The sequence below is a fragment of the Ambystoma mexicanum genome, chromosome 2p (assembly GCF_040938575.1).
Source record: "Ambystoma mexicanum isolate Mex_15411 chromosome 2p, UKY_AmexF1_1, whole genome shotgun sequence".
NCBI lineage: Eukaryota > Metazoa > Chordata > Amphibia > Caudata > Ambystomatidae > Ambystoma > Ambystoma mexicanum.
In genome coordinates, this window is record NC_090923.1 from 1037615239 (window position 1) to 1037630118 (window position 14880).

General features: G+C 43.9%; 1 protein-coding gene across 2 annotated transcripts in view; it reads right to left on the minus strand.

The window, feature by feature from the left end:
- Positions 1-14880, minus strand: part of LOC138567063 (uncharacterized) — a 211260-nt gene that overhangs the window by 4370 nt on the left and 192010 nt on the right. The gene's annotated exons all lie outside the window — the stretch shown is intronic.

Consider the following 14880-nt stretch of genomic DNA (forward strand, 5'->3'; position numbering starts at 1 on the left):
TAAGTATGCACTGCACAGTGAGTCACTCATGCATGCCGTGTTGCGATATGTGGGATAATGTACCGCCTACTTTACATCAAAAGGATATTGCAAAGAAGTCCTAGCGTGGATCTAAGGAATTGAAAGGGAATGCGATCTGCGGCTAGTCTTATTCGACCTGGAAGAACGTGACGGCCATTGGGTACGGCTCCCTCATATGCCCCATTTCTTACTTCTAGCAGCCAGGGTCTGCATCACCATATCCTGGAAATCGCAAACACTCCCGACAGAGGCAGTTTGGGCGTGAAAAGCCAGAGAAATATACGAGATGGAGAACATTACGGGAGCACTTCACGACATGTCCCCAAGCAGGGAAATGGAATGGGCTCCCTTCCTCAACATTTACAAGGAATAAACCCAACATGAGACATGCTGCCCAACTAGGACATGTGCAACCCAGTTTCCATGAATGTTTGATACGACCGTCTCATCTCAAGGGGGAGCGGGGGAGGGAGGGGTAGGGACTATTAACGTTCAGTTGTAAGCTCTAAACAAGTAGCAAATGTATAAATGTAATGATGCAAGAGCAATGATTTGTTTGTTAACAAAATGCTCAATACGTTTTTTTTTAAAAAAAAAGGATATTGCAAGTCACTGAGGAGTTAAGTAACCAAATAGAGGGCAGAGGCCGAAGTTCCTTTATAAGGTCACAGAACTGCAAGGTGACTTGCAATCACCTTTTTATGTCTGGTAGGGGGGATTTTATTCCTTATAATAAATACATGGCCACACACTGTCATTCCCTTTAATAACTGGTCTCTTGGAAAATACAATGCAAAGAAGCAAGACGACACGAAGCAACGCAGGTTCGATTCCCGGGTCCACGCTTAGAAACCTTTGGGTGTTTAAGCGCATTATGAATACGCAACTAAGACGAAAATAATTACACAACTAAAAAAAGAACAATTCCTGTAACAGCGCCTCGATGCCCATGGGCTGTGTGAGCCCTTTAAAAATGCAAAATAAAATAAATTAAAAAAACGCAAGAGATCTTCCATCTGCTGATCCATATGATCAATATAGAATCTGTTTGGATTAAAGAAAGCAAATATGCAGCTCCTAATGTGTTGCGAAAAAATAGTTTAAGCAGTTTCATAAAATGTATCGAAACTTTCATTTTGTGCTTTGGAATAAGTGATAACATACAGATTCTTCCTCCCACGTGTTAAAATCCAGCAGTGCAAATATGAAACATTCTACCAACAGTTCCTTGACAAATACCGGCTGCAATGTGACACCAAAAACGACTCTGCAAGCAAAGAATGTGAAAAGATTTTCACGGCATTAATTAAGTGCTGCTTTGACAGCTGAACCTCACTCTGCTGGATCCAGCAGGAGGCCTTGCGGCATCACAACTGAAGCGTAATAACCGATTACAGAGCAGTTGTGACGTCATTTTCTTAATACAGGTCAGTTGCAATGTCCGAGGCTATAATAAGACAATTATTTCCAGGCGTTATACAGATGCTGCAGTCTGCCATATATGTACATTATACACACACATATATTGGTATGGACCACTTATATAGTGCATTCCACAGGCTCACCTGTCTCTTATGCCACTCAAAGCTACATCAATGCTGAGCCATGTTTCCCGCCTCATAGATTAAGTGAAATAAATGTTGCTATAATGGTAGTTCTGTGGGATGGTTGGAGTGGTGGCTTGAGAGCACACATGAGAATTCTCTGTGGAGGGCCCAAATAGATATGATTGAGACTGAGATATTCTACAAACATGAGGAATGGCAAATAGAAATTCACAAGCCACAGCATTCACAGTGATATATAGCTATTGTTCCTATGGAAGGTACACAATAAAGTGCTGGCTATCAACTTGCCACATGCTCCTTTTTAGTTGGGTACACTGCAAAGCTTGTAGGGAAAATCACACAACTACACCCCCCGCCCCCAACATTATTGACTGAGCTATGTCCCTGTTCTCTGCTGACCCTTTCGATTCATTCCCAGACCAAGGTCTGGAAACTGCTGGCGAAGGCACAATGCCCATCTCTCTGGACAAGCCTCAATGCTGTTAGACCACTGCTGACACAATTTAAAAACATCTTAACATACCATACCTTACCATAACCCCTTCCGCATTTGACACAGCGTGCCCACATTGCAGCACAATGTAAAACCCCAAGAAAATAAAACAAATTAAAACATGTGCCCCTGTCAGCACCACCCTGCCCAGATTAGCTGACCCCTCTCGGCCTACACTGGTTTTTATCTCGCATGTCTTTATTCAACTCTCTTTGCCCCCCCCCTCGGAACCCCCAGTCTGCTTTGCTCTCAATGTCTCGATTCCAGTCTGTCTTCTGCCCGCATTCTTTATCCATCACTTTTCCCCCTTTCTCTTCCGGCCATCTGCCTCTCCATCTACATCCCATCAAGCCCTCTCTTTCTTTGCTCCCTGTCACTTCTCTCTTTCCCTCTCTGTCGAATCCATCTCCCCTGCCCCACGGTCTCCATCTCTGCTACCTCTGTCATGACTCCCTGCCTGGCCCCTTCTCTTTGCCCCTGTCCTTTGCTGCTCTGTACCGCCTACTCACTACTCCCTCTCTGTCACTTCCTTATCCACCATATCCTCCATCCAGTGCTTAATTTGTATAAAAATAAGTACCAAGGTCCAAATGTTTTCTAACACACCTGTTATCCTTTGGGGTTGGCAACTGTTGACAGTACCCACAGCTGCTGCTTACTGTATCAACATATTTGCAACTAAAGCTGCAACTCCCACCAGTTAATTGAGGGCGATGGATCCACTGTGCGATTTACAGATATCAATCGACATAACAACTAGTTGTTGTTATGTATCTGATTATATCATTACAGTCACCAATAATGCCAGGTGACAACCTTCATGTCTCAACTCCTTTCATTCCATTACTTAACTGACTTACCTTCAATCCTTTTCCCGGCATTCCCATTCTAGTTCTACTCTCTCTTCATTCCACATTCTACAAGCCACAACATCCCCCCCTTGCTTATCATCTAGGTGCATTCCCCATCTGTCCAGCAAGATCACCTCTACATCTGCTCAATCAGACGTGCAGGTTTACGAGTATTTCTTTGAGGCCAATATTGACTGTCCCCTGACTTCCCTCACCAGCTACACATGGTGGAGAATGTCCACAGTCTTTAAGTGACATGACATCAACAGGTTCTTCATTTCCCCATTCCTCATGCACCTCTTCATTTCTTCTCTCCTCATATGCTTCTTCCCCACCTGAATCATCTTGAAACAATGCATGAAAGAACGGATCCCCATACACTTCATCTCTCCTTGCAATGATCACAGGCCCTTTACGCTCGGTCACAAAGAGAGGCACTGACTCATCAATAAGGTCTATCTTCTTGACCATCTTCCTTCGCTGCCTTTGACCCCATCGCATGCTCTCATCCCCATCCATCAAATGTTCCTCATGTTCCTCAACTTTCCTCTTACCAGTTGTCCAAACTCTGTCCCACATTACTACTTCCCTTTCAATGTCACAATCCTCCTCTCCATTTACACAATTATAATTTTCACACCCTGGGAAGCAGTCTTTTCCTTGGTAGCTGACCATTCTTTCACTGAGAGCACATCCTGTCGCTTTATGGGAACTCCTCCGGTGACTTCTTAGAGTCTCTTCCTGAGACAGCCACTTTCTTCCAACCATTAGTCCTCGATCTGGGGTGGCCACATCATTCTCGGAACACTCCATCATTAGGCATTGTTTCCCATTCAATATTGGCTGGGCATCAGTTCCACAGGTCGACAATAGAGATGTTCTCTCTTTACACACGACCAAAAAGTGATTTCTCTGACCACATCCCACACATCTTCGACCAATGGCTGGGCATCGACCTTTGTGTGGAAACCTAAATCCACATCTAGAACACAGCTTTCCTTGACCACTTCCTTTGATACCATTCCATGTGCCTTGAGATAATATCCTGCTCGAGTATTGGGACTGTTTTTGCACATTGCATCTGAATCCAGCCAGTGTCTCCAACTTCCCGTCACTTTCCATATCTGCTCACAATAGGTTGCTTTCTCTTGCAATCGTAATACAAACTGTGCAATTGTCTCCTGTGGTCTCTGTTTGCATTGGTTAAACAGATCTCTCATAATCTTTGTTAGGAGGAATTGTCAAGCGTTCCTCTAGAGCAGCATGAAGAAGCTGATACGATGTTCTCTCCTCAGTTGTTGTCAATGTTCTTATGGCACTCCTCATTTCTCCTCCCACCAAATTCATGAATATGTCTAATTCATTTGGAACATTCTCCTTTCCTAATGCTCTCATGAAGCCCTCAAATTCAATCAACCCCTCTTGCCACCGCGGCCCTTGATCATCGTATGGCTCAGGATTGAATGATTCTGGACGGTTTAGGTAATTAATTAAACTCGAGAATATGGGGGTTTCACATATGTCCTAAGCTAGATTTAAATCCCCACTCATACCCTCAGATGACATTTTGAACTGGTAGTTTTACAAAAGATATGCAGATTTCTTTTTCTGTAGACTGCTGTGATATCAATACCGTATCTGCGCTGAAATGGGATTAAACTTTCAGTTTTCTATCCATGCACCTCAGCCATTCTGCATGTTTAATCCTCAAGATCCCCTCAACTGTTATTGCTGGTTTTGAATTGACAGTCTGTCCCTGTCTTGTTTTGATATAGCGCAGCGTTATTGATTTTGCTGTTCTATTGACATTGCTGTACAAGTGTAGGTGTCATTTATTTGATTTTTTTTGTCTGACATTTAATTGCTGCAACTCCGACACTGATGTGTCATGCATTGTCGCACCTACATGACTGTGTTGCTGTGACGGTCCTTGTAATGTATGTTGTTAATCCACAGCGCATTTGTCCGTGTTCTTTTAATTTTTCATTCATGCACTACGCACTATGCTGCTGTGCACACTGCAATGAAGGTATAGGCATCATTATATCACTTTAGGGCTTCAAATAGTGTCTTGGAAATTAATGTTCAGTGTCTTCGCCGAGTTTGCTTTGCTTTTAACAGACAAAGTGTTGACAGTGTGCCCTTGGGGTTTAGAGACCAATACTTCTTTAGGATGGTAGAGATCTCACTTATTTGCACTCTTGCCACTGTATGCGCATGGCCTTTATGTCATCTCATCAATTCCTTCTTCCAATATTCGCTTGAAACCCTTGCTTTTACACTGCGTTGGTCTGGCAATGTTTATATTGTCATGTTATCAACGATCCAAAATAAAGTGACCGTACCTATTTGATGTTGTTAAACTCTTGCTTTAAACTTTAATGTCTGTTCAGATGATGTTATTCTATATTATTTCTGGTCCACACTCTCAATATTTACTGTTGTTTGTTTTGTTCTGCTTCACAAGTGCTGCCTATTAGTTTTAATATTTTTTCTTAGTTCACATCAGGAAAAAAAAAACTGTAGAACTGCATTAGTGTATAAGTGTTACTTTAAACGTGTGCACTAGATGGCTTATTATTGCTTACAAGGTCCAGCAGGTGGCGCAAGTGCTCCAAGTAGCCTCCAAGAAACACGAGCCACAAAACAAAAGAATGCTCCATGCGCCAATGTAAGGGAAATGAATTCAATCTGCTTTTCCGCTCAGCTGGGTAAATTATTATTTCTTCATTTCGATTTTCTTTAATGCTGCAAACGTATCAGGGCTCACTTTCATTTGCATGCCTTACTTTGTTTGTCTCCGATGTGTTGCTATGACAACATTCCGATTTCACTCAGGCAAAACAAGTATGGCTGCACGTTTTCTACGCAATGCCTTTATTACTCTCATTATCCCGAGTGCTGTGCCTCGCACAATGTAAGTTCCACATCAAAAAATGCTTCCTTTGTACAGCGTTCCACGTTACATTTTTAGCCTTTGTATATGCCCTATATTTGGTCACTCAAGCTTTAAAGTTCTGATTGTAAAATAAAATAAGTAACTGTGCTGCACAGGCTTACCAGTACCACAAATATTTCCTCCTCCTCCGCAGTCTTCACATTTGTGCTATATTTCCACTCCGAAATTGCTCCTGCTTGACTTTCAACTCCATCCTCGGATAATTTATCTGTTTCTTTGATTTATTCGCCTTCTTCCCCTTCCATTTTTCAGTTTCATCTTGTCTTTATGCTATTTGGCTCCTCACCAGTCATTTTCTTCCAGTCACCTCCACAAACCATCTGTGTCTTGATCGTTTATTTTTTCCTGTTTTACAGCATGAGTCAGTCACTACCTCGTCGCCAAATGTTATGTATCTGATTATATCATTACAGTCACCATGTTTCTATTAAATAATGCCAGGAGACAACCTTCATGTCTCAACTCCTTTTATTCCATTTCTTAACTGACTGCTCTTCAATCCTTTTCCCGGCATTCCCATTCTAGTTCTATTCTCTCTTCATTCCACATTCTACAAGCCACAACAGTTGTGTCTTGAAATAAACTGGCGTGTAGCGTCCTGATGCCTGCAGGCTGTCGGCCCATTATAAATAAATAAATAGAATAAATGTTTAAGTGTTCCTTTAAAACACATCATCATTAACATTTTACTCTGATCCAATCAGTGGCAAGTGGAACATGATCACCTTTTATCCACAGAGGAAAAAGAGCAGGCCTGCTTTCCTCCTACAGTAAATTGATGGACAAATGCAGGCAAAACCATTACTTAACTGATGGGCTTGGCTATCAAACACTGCAGCAAGATTGTCTTATATAGGTTTTCACTCATGACTCCTCTTTGATATTAACCAGCACTTGAAATATGCCATCGTTGTGGCGAAGCATTGAATATATTTTTAGTCCACAATTTACATACATTGGTACAAATGTTATAGATATCCTGCATGAATTAAAAAAGTGGTTATTCTTCTATATGCGGATTTACACATGTATGCTTTGCACTCTGCACAATACAGCAATAAGGCGTTTTAGGGCATGGATTATAAAACTGTTTTAAGGATTATGAACTGTATATGAAATACCTAGAAGTATTTACATTGCGTTTTTTTATTACAAAAAATATTTTTTTAAATAAAGAATACAGATACTATTATGGATTAACCTTCAGCACTGACCCATCACATTTCTTCATTATTCTCTGAAGCCCTAATGTGAATTAAGTTGAATGAATTATAGTTCCGTGAAGCATCATTCTTTGTGGGTTTCCTCTTCGATATTGGCCTTTTCACTGACTTGCCCCTGTGTTGGGGCTGCTAGCTGGTGACTGTCCAGTTGTTGGCAACCCACCCTGATGGTTATTACAGGAGAGAATTTGCAGCAATGTCATGCAGCCTGAGTGGAGCAGTGTGCGGATATACCCAGCATCAGTGTCAAGTATTGCCACTGTCCAACTCCTTGTTATTCATGTAAATTGATAAATATCTCTGCCAACCTGGGTCATCAGTTCATGAATAACAATGGGCTAGCAAATGACGAACCCCGGCCAGTGCACACTGCAGGGCTCAACATTAAGGTTCAATTAGCAGGAGCTAAACCCAGCTCCTGGGTGACGTGTATCCCTGAGTAAGCAGGAGCTACGGCTAAGTAATCAGAAGTGGGTACACAGCGCACCACAAATCTAGCTTCCCCATGATACGCAGAGTAACTCTATGCCTATTATGTATGATCCATTATGTTTAAATGTGTCCTAGCTCTTTATTAAACACTCAAAGGTACTGTCACATGTGCATGTTTGTAAGGCACCACTTGGACTGGGGAGTCAAAAGTAGTTCCTGATAGCTGTTGGTTTCAAGGTAACCAGGATGTATAACTGGGGTGGTGGTAGCTGCTGAAGAAATTAGAACATTTCTAAAGTGTAGAACATTATATTATCAAGATAACCAGGCTCTCCTGGGGTAAAGGTAGAAGCTAAATAGCTCCAAGCAATTTCGAACCTTGCGCTGCTGTTATTTTACTGTAACTGACTGTTAAAATAATAAAGTTGCCAAAACACTGCAACACAATCAAACTGGAATCAGCAATAAGTACAGGAGGCTCAGAAATAAGTGCCCTGGCAAGCCCCCCTACACATTAAGCACTGCCTCCATCCCTGTTCTCTATCCAGTGTCCCCGTCTCCTCTGTGCCAACCTCTCCGGTGCCTCCCCTCAAGACAGCTCTCTGCATTGGCTATCACTGTGCTCTGGCAGCAGTTTACTCTGGTGGCCTCAACACTGCATGCATGCATGCACTGAGAACTCCAACAATAGCAGTCAGTGCAAGCAGGCAACCTTGCACGCTAGCAGCACAGTGAAGCTATCAGGCAGCCCTGCACATAGACCCTGTGAACTGGCAGGCCTGCACGTTGGCAGCCAAACCAGCAAAAACATTAGCAGTTAATGTTAATTATTTCTTATACGGCGCAACTCACCCGTAGGCCTCAGTGCGCAGCAAGTAAGAGAGCTCAGTAGAGAGAAACAAAGGGTAGACCAGGGAGGTGCAGGGGTTGATCGGCACTAGTCATAAGAATTAAAGAAATGTTTTAAGAGATTTCTTAAAGGAAGAAAGCTCAGGGCAGGTGCGCAGAAAAACAGGGAGAGAGTTCCAGAAACGTGGGGCAAGAGTGAAATCTAGTGCCGCCAAAGCGGGCAATCTTGTAACAAGGCTGTGTAAAGCTATTGGAGTTGTTGGATCGTAGAGCGTGAGGTGACCGAGAAAGCTTAATCCTTTCTTTCAAGTAAGATGGGGCATTGTCTGTGAGGCCCCTATGAGTGAGGGAAAGTACCTTACATGCAATGCGGTGCTTAACAAGAAGCCAGTATAGGGAGTTGCGTGCTTCAGTGACATGGCTCCTTCTGGAGATACCACTTACTGCACAAACAGCATTATTTTGAACAAGCCTGTAATGAAAATAGATTGGACCGAGACGTACCAGCCAAGAGGCAGTTCCTATGGTCAAGTCTGGAGTTGACCAGGGCACCAGTAAGGGCCGCAGTATTGGTGGTGGATAAGAAAGGTTTGATTTGTCTGATGAAGCGTGTTGTATAGGCGCAAGAGGCCTTCATCTGGCTGATATGTTTGTTTATGTTGAGATTGGCAGTAATTAAACGCCAAGGGTCTTGACCCAGGGGCTGGTCTTAATTGTAGTTCCAGAGATGTTAAAAGCTGAATATCTGGAATCCAGTTTGGCAAGACGTCGAGGAGTACCAACAAGCATGATCTCAGTTTTATTGCCATTGAGGGCAAGGGAATTTCTCCCTAACTTAGCATCCCCTGCTTAAGTATCATCCCATGTCATTAGAACTTCAACAAACATGCACATTTGCAGACTCTGCGAACAGGCAGCTGTGCACATTAGAGGGCATTCCCCTATCAGCTCATTGACAAGTCCACCCCTGTGCGAGCTGTAGCATCATGTAGTGCTGAGAAGCTCCCAGCACCAGGAACCCAATGAGGATAGCGCTGGCATTGGATGCACCTGGAGTGTATGAATGCCATTTGCTATTTTCCTCACCATGTGACATGCCTAAGATGTTCTCCACACATGAGTGGTCCTTCAAGCCACAACCACCCAGCACTCTGACCCAGAATGTGGAGGTTTTTGGCAGTTTACGTGACATGAGAGAGAGAGAGACTGTGGGTTGTGAAAGGGTAATGCCAAGGTGTTCCTTTGCCCCTAGAACAACATACGTGTGACTTACTAGGAAAATTAGAGCAGCCAGATGAAAAAACCCTTTAGTTCCCTCCCTTAGCACATCTCTCAATCTGCCAACCTCCCAATTCAGACTGGGCTGTCCTCTCAGTGCTGTTTAAGAGATCGCAGTGGACTGGGAACGACGCTATAATTGCACCCAAACACTCCATGTTAAACTTCAAAATGTGGGTGCGAGTTATAAATCTGAGAACAAGTAAAAGACCAGGTGTCACATTACGGTAGCCTCAACCCCTTAAACACGTGAGCAGCATCTCATGGCCTCCATCTTCGCAAGCTGTAACCAGTGTCCTGATGCATGGAAAGCCGTGTCGAAGAGGTGCTCCAACGCGAATTCCCCTTGCACATGGAGAGGCACGGAAGGATCCATAGAATCTACATCCACTGGCGAAAAGCAAAACTAAAAGGAGGACAAGACTCTCAAAAATAGGGGCATTTAAGAACCATAATGGCTGTGTGCATGTGGTTAGTGGTACCAGGGTTGGAAGAGGACACTGTTCTTTGTGGCTCCACTCTGCATTGTAAGGTGTAGTGTCTGGGTTTTCTTTATTGCAAGTGCAATCCTCCTCGTTATGTAGGAGGAGCTGCAACAAGGGAAGTGACGTGACGGGAGATGGGAAGTTTAGTTTGGAGAATGAAGAGAAACGGTAAGAAAGGTCTTCCTTGGTCTCTGTGTGTTCTTTACAGATACTGTTCTAAGTGAGAGGCCTGCGTGTGCAACAGAGCCGCGCTGGAGCCAGCATGCTGCCGGTGAAGCAGGAGGCTGGGTCCGAGCTGAAGGCCCAGACAGAGGCATAGCCCAGAGGTGTTGTGTTCACGAGCCATGCCACACACCAGAAGCTCAGCAAGAGGGCTCGGCAGCCTGATTCCAGCCACGAGAGGCATACTTCCCAAAGCAAAGTAGACAAAAAAAGTTTGTGACGAAGCACAGGCTGATCAGAGGGTGCATGAGCACCTGTCAAGATGGTCGTGAGGGCACATGTGCCCACGGCCAACCCATCAGGTGAAGGGTGTAATTTGCCAGGAAAGCTTAAGAGAAAGGTGCTGCACCCAGCAGGACCCCGACAGGAGAGTCAGGACATGCAGGTACCAAGAGGAGAATGTCAGACGAAGACATATTCGCTACATTCGGAATGTTCCAGCCATCAAGGGGCGAGTCATTATCACACCAGTTACAGACAGCATTTGATCTGACTGATACCAGTAATCTTGGCACCAGGTGGGCACACTTGATCAGGGATTTTAATGTGTATATTGACGCTCTCGGACCACTAGCAGATCACAGGAAGAGCTTAGTGACACTTGCTGTGGGAGCTGCGGTGCAGGACATTCTGTACTAGCTTCCTGACAATGACATTGCCTCATTTGATGAACTAAAAGCTGCACTTTCCCAATACTTTTCACCAGACATCAATGTCGACTATGAACGACACATCTTCCATACCACCACTCAAAAGAAGGGTGAAACCATGGACAACTTTGTCATGAGGCTCAGGATCAGAATCTCTGCAGTCGCATATCATAGCGGGCAGCGAATCCCCACTATTTAGAAATAAATTGCTTCAAACACCTTGCATGTTGGAGGAAATATTGACGATGGCTCGCACTGAATCCACAAATGAAATACAAGTGGAGACCATGAACAAACTGAAACTACACTCAGTCCCAAAAGAACAAGCCAGCATCAACAAAATGTCACCTGCGACTTCAGAGCCACCCACGAGGAAATGCATGGAAAGATTCTGTCTTCGGTGCAGCTACGAATTTCCACAACAGTAGGACAGGCATGCTTAGCATGTGAGTGAGGGAGAATCACTTCAAGGCAGTTTGCAGGAATGCACCCCAAGTGACACATCCACGGTCACATCTGCGGTCATTCCTTCACTCGCAACATCGAGGAGACGCCATCAGGCCATCCACGGAGGGAAGGAACCATAAACATCATGCCCCAGACACCAGAAAATACCACTCCAGAAGAGAATGTAGATCCTAGAATGGAGAGAAAACAGACACCTGTGCCACAATGTGTGCTACCGGGAAACTAGATCTCAATCAGGGAGCGTGTCCAGTTCCTCACATGATGATCACCGCAAAAAAGGATACGTATGAGCGCTAGGAAACCAGTCAGCACAGGAACCCAGTCAGGTCATACTGATGGAGGTGAATGAAACCCCACCAAGTTCCTAGTGGACACTGGAGTGACAGTCAACATTATTAGTGAGGAAGCATAAAAAACACTATGGCAAGGACCCCCTCAAAGACCGTCAGAAGAAGGCATATACCAATACGGCTCACAGGTTGTATTGCCATGCAAGGGTCTTTGTCCGCCATATGCAGCTACAAGTCACACTCTGCAAGAATTCATCTGCACATACTCAAAACGGCAGCAGAAAGTGGGTATATCCCAAGTTTCAGGACGGCATGGGACTGGTGCACATACTGTATAACCTCATGGCGCATAAAAACATGGCCTGAAGAGAAAAAGCGAACAAGCTTTTCCGGCACTCTTCAAATGCCTGGGGAAACTCAAATTGCCAAATCAGACTTCACATAGATAAATCCATCAAACCCGTAGCCCAACACTACAGGGGCATCCCTGTTAATATACAACAGGTGGAAAAATAAATCAAGAAACTACTGGACCAGGACATCATAGAGCCTGTTAAGGGACGCACTCCACGGGTATCCTTCAGTGTCCCTGTACCCAAGAAAAACCATTGATGTGTCCATTCGTTTGTATGACGAGATGAGCAGGCCAAATTAAGCAACTCAGAGAGAGCGACACCAGGCGCTGAGGATCACAGACATGATTCACCTATTGAAGGGGGCAACATTGTTCTCTAAATTAGACCAGAACGAAGAATATTATCAGCTGGAGCTGGCCCCGGAATCCAGGTACATAACATATGTAACCTAACGGGATACCGCTATAAGCGTCTGAGCTTTGCATTCTCCTCCGCGGTTGAAATCTTTCAGGAGGTGATCCACATTCTGTACGAACCTCCTGACAACAACATTGCCCCATTTGTTGAACTATAAGCTGCACTTTCCTAATACTTTGTGCCACACACCAATGTATGTACATAGATAGATTCCCACCAAGCATTCCGCAAAGCTATCAAAACAAAATTTTTGTCTGAAAGGAAAACGTCTATTGTCACCCTGTAAATTGACGTCATTGTTCTATGCATTTGTATGTAACTCTGATCATATCTGTATCTCATATAGTCTGTGTTTTTGTAACCAAGAGACCGCTGGTCGCCTGTTAACTTATGAATCAAAATTTACTACGAAATTCCTGTAACAGCGCCTCGATGCTCCCAGGCTGCACGTGTGCTATACAAATGCAAATAAATAAAATTAAAATAAAAATGTCAACTAAGAACGACACTTCTTCCATACCACCATGCAAGAGAAGGGTGAAACAACACATGCCCAACTGTATAAATTTGAGTGACGATATGACAAACCGTAATCGTATTTCTGGTGCTTGTGTCTGCTTCGATTCACATGCTGTACATATAGTCTCACATCTAGTGGTAATTGCATCTTTTTTTCCAAAGATCAAAAAGGGACGTCAACCTGGGCGTGTCTGTACACTATCCCTACTGTAACGTGTGGTGTACCCATGATCCCTCAAACACTGTGGTCCCCTTGGTTGTTTTTGTTCTGCCTGCAGGGAGCCTAAAAAGAATGTGCGAGTGAGTACAGAAGGATAGACAGGTGTAAGAGGTCTATGTTCCTTCAACTCCAAGAGGGGAGGAAGGGTGGACGGGCACATGTGAATATAAGCACATGGAAGCACCAGAAATAGGATTACGGTAAGTACTGTAGGTCTTCTGATACTTGTCAATCTGCTTAGAATTACATGCTATGCATAGACTAGCGCGCAGTACCAGGAGATGGTGGTGGGATGTTGGAAGGAACAGCAGCAAGAATATGTCTCAACACCGCTTGACCCACCTGAGTATCAGTCTTAGAATGTGTATTTAAGCAGTAATGTTGTGCAAAGGTGTAAAGACTCTAGAGGAATATTTGTAATTAAAGCTATAGTAGCTCCTGTGCCTCAAGTAGAATGAGCTCTAGGTGTAAAAGGTAAAGCTCTCTTTGACAGATAGTAACACATTTGGATACATCTAACGACCCATTTTGAGATTGCTGACTGACTTAGAGACAGGATCCCCTTCTCTACCAGCAGCAATGGACACAAAGAATTGATCTGTCTTCTGAAGTGGTTTAGTGTTATTGAGGTAGAGCATAACTGCTGTTCTGACATCCAGTGTATGGAGATTTCTTTCAGCTGTATTGAATGGGTTTTGAAAGAAAGAAGGCAGTTCTATGGATTGATTCACATGGAATTTAGAGATAAATGTGGATGTGTGTGCAAAAACACTGTCGTTTTGAATAGTAACAAATGGGTCTTGACCTGAGAGAGCCTACAGTTCACTTACCCTCCTAATGGAAGCAATAGTCACCAGAAAAGCAGTCTTCCAGGTGAGAATCTTCAGACTTAGTTTGTGCATTGGTTCGAAAGGAGGGCCCATATGCAAGGATGACCTTTAAGTTCCATCCGGGAGATGCATTAGAAATAGGTGGGTGAAGTCTTTTCACCCCTTCCATGAAAGCCTTCATTACAGGGACTTTCCACGAGGAACCTTTGCTTTGAGAGGTGGCTTAAGCAGAAAGGTCAGCAAGGTGGACCTTTAGTGAGCGAAACACCAGTCCTGAGTCTAAGTAGTTTGGTAAAGGACTATATATGTGTTCGAATAATCAGTTGGGTTGATGTTACTAGTACCACACCAAATGACAAAGTGTCTTCATTTACTGGAATAACAGTTTGTGGTATTTGGTTCAAGTGCCTCTGTAAGAATGTCCCTACATCTTTGCAGTCCCCCTCGTTATATTAAAGGAGGGGCTATAACATGAGTGGAGTACAATGAAAGTGACGGGAGAAGGGGAAGTTTAGTTTGGAGGATAAAGACAAGGGATGGGAAAGGTCCTCCTTGGTCTCTGTGTGCTCTTTACAGATACTGTTCCGACTATGAGGCCCTCACTAGAGAACATCATCGAAGATAATGGAACGGCAGTTGGTGGGACGGGATACTGGAAGACATCAACCTGCCCTCCTCCTAGAAGCATAGTGTTATGCAAAGCGCCACATCATTTTAATAATTAAAAGTTTTGTAAGGGGCGTGGCAAA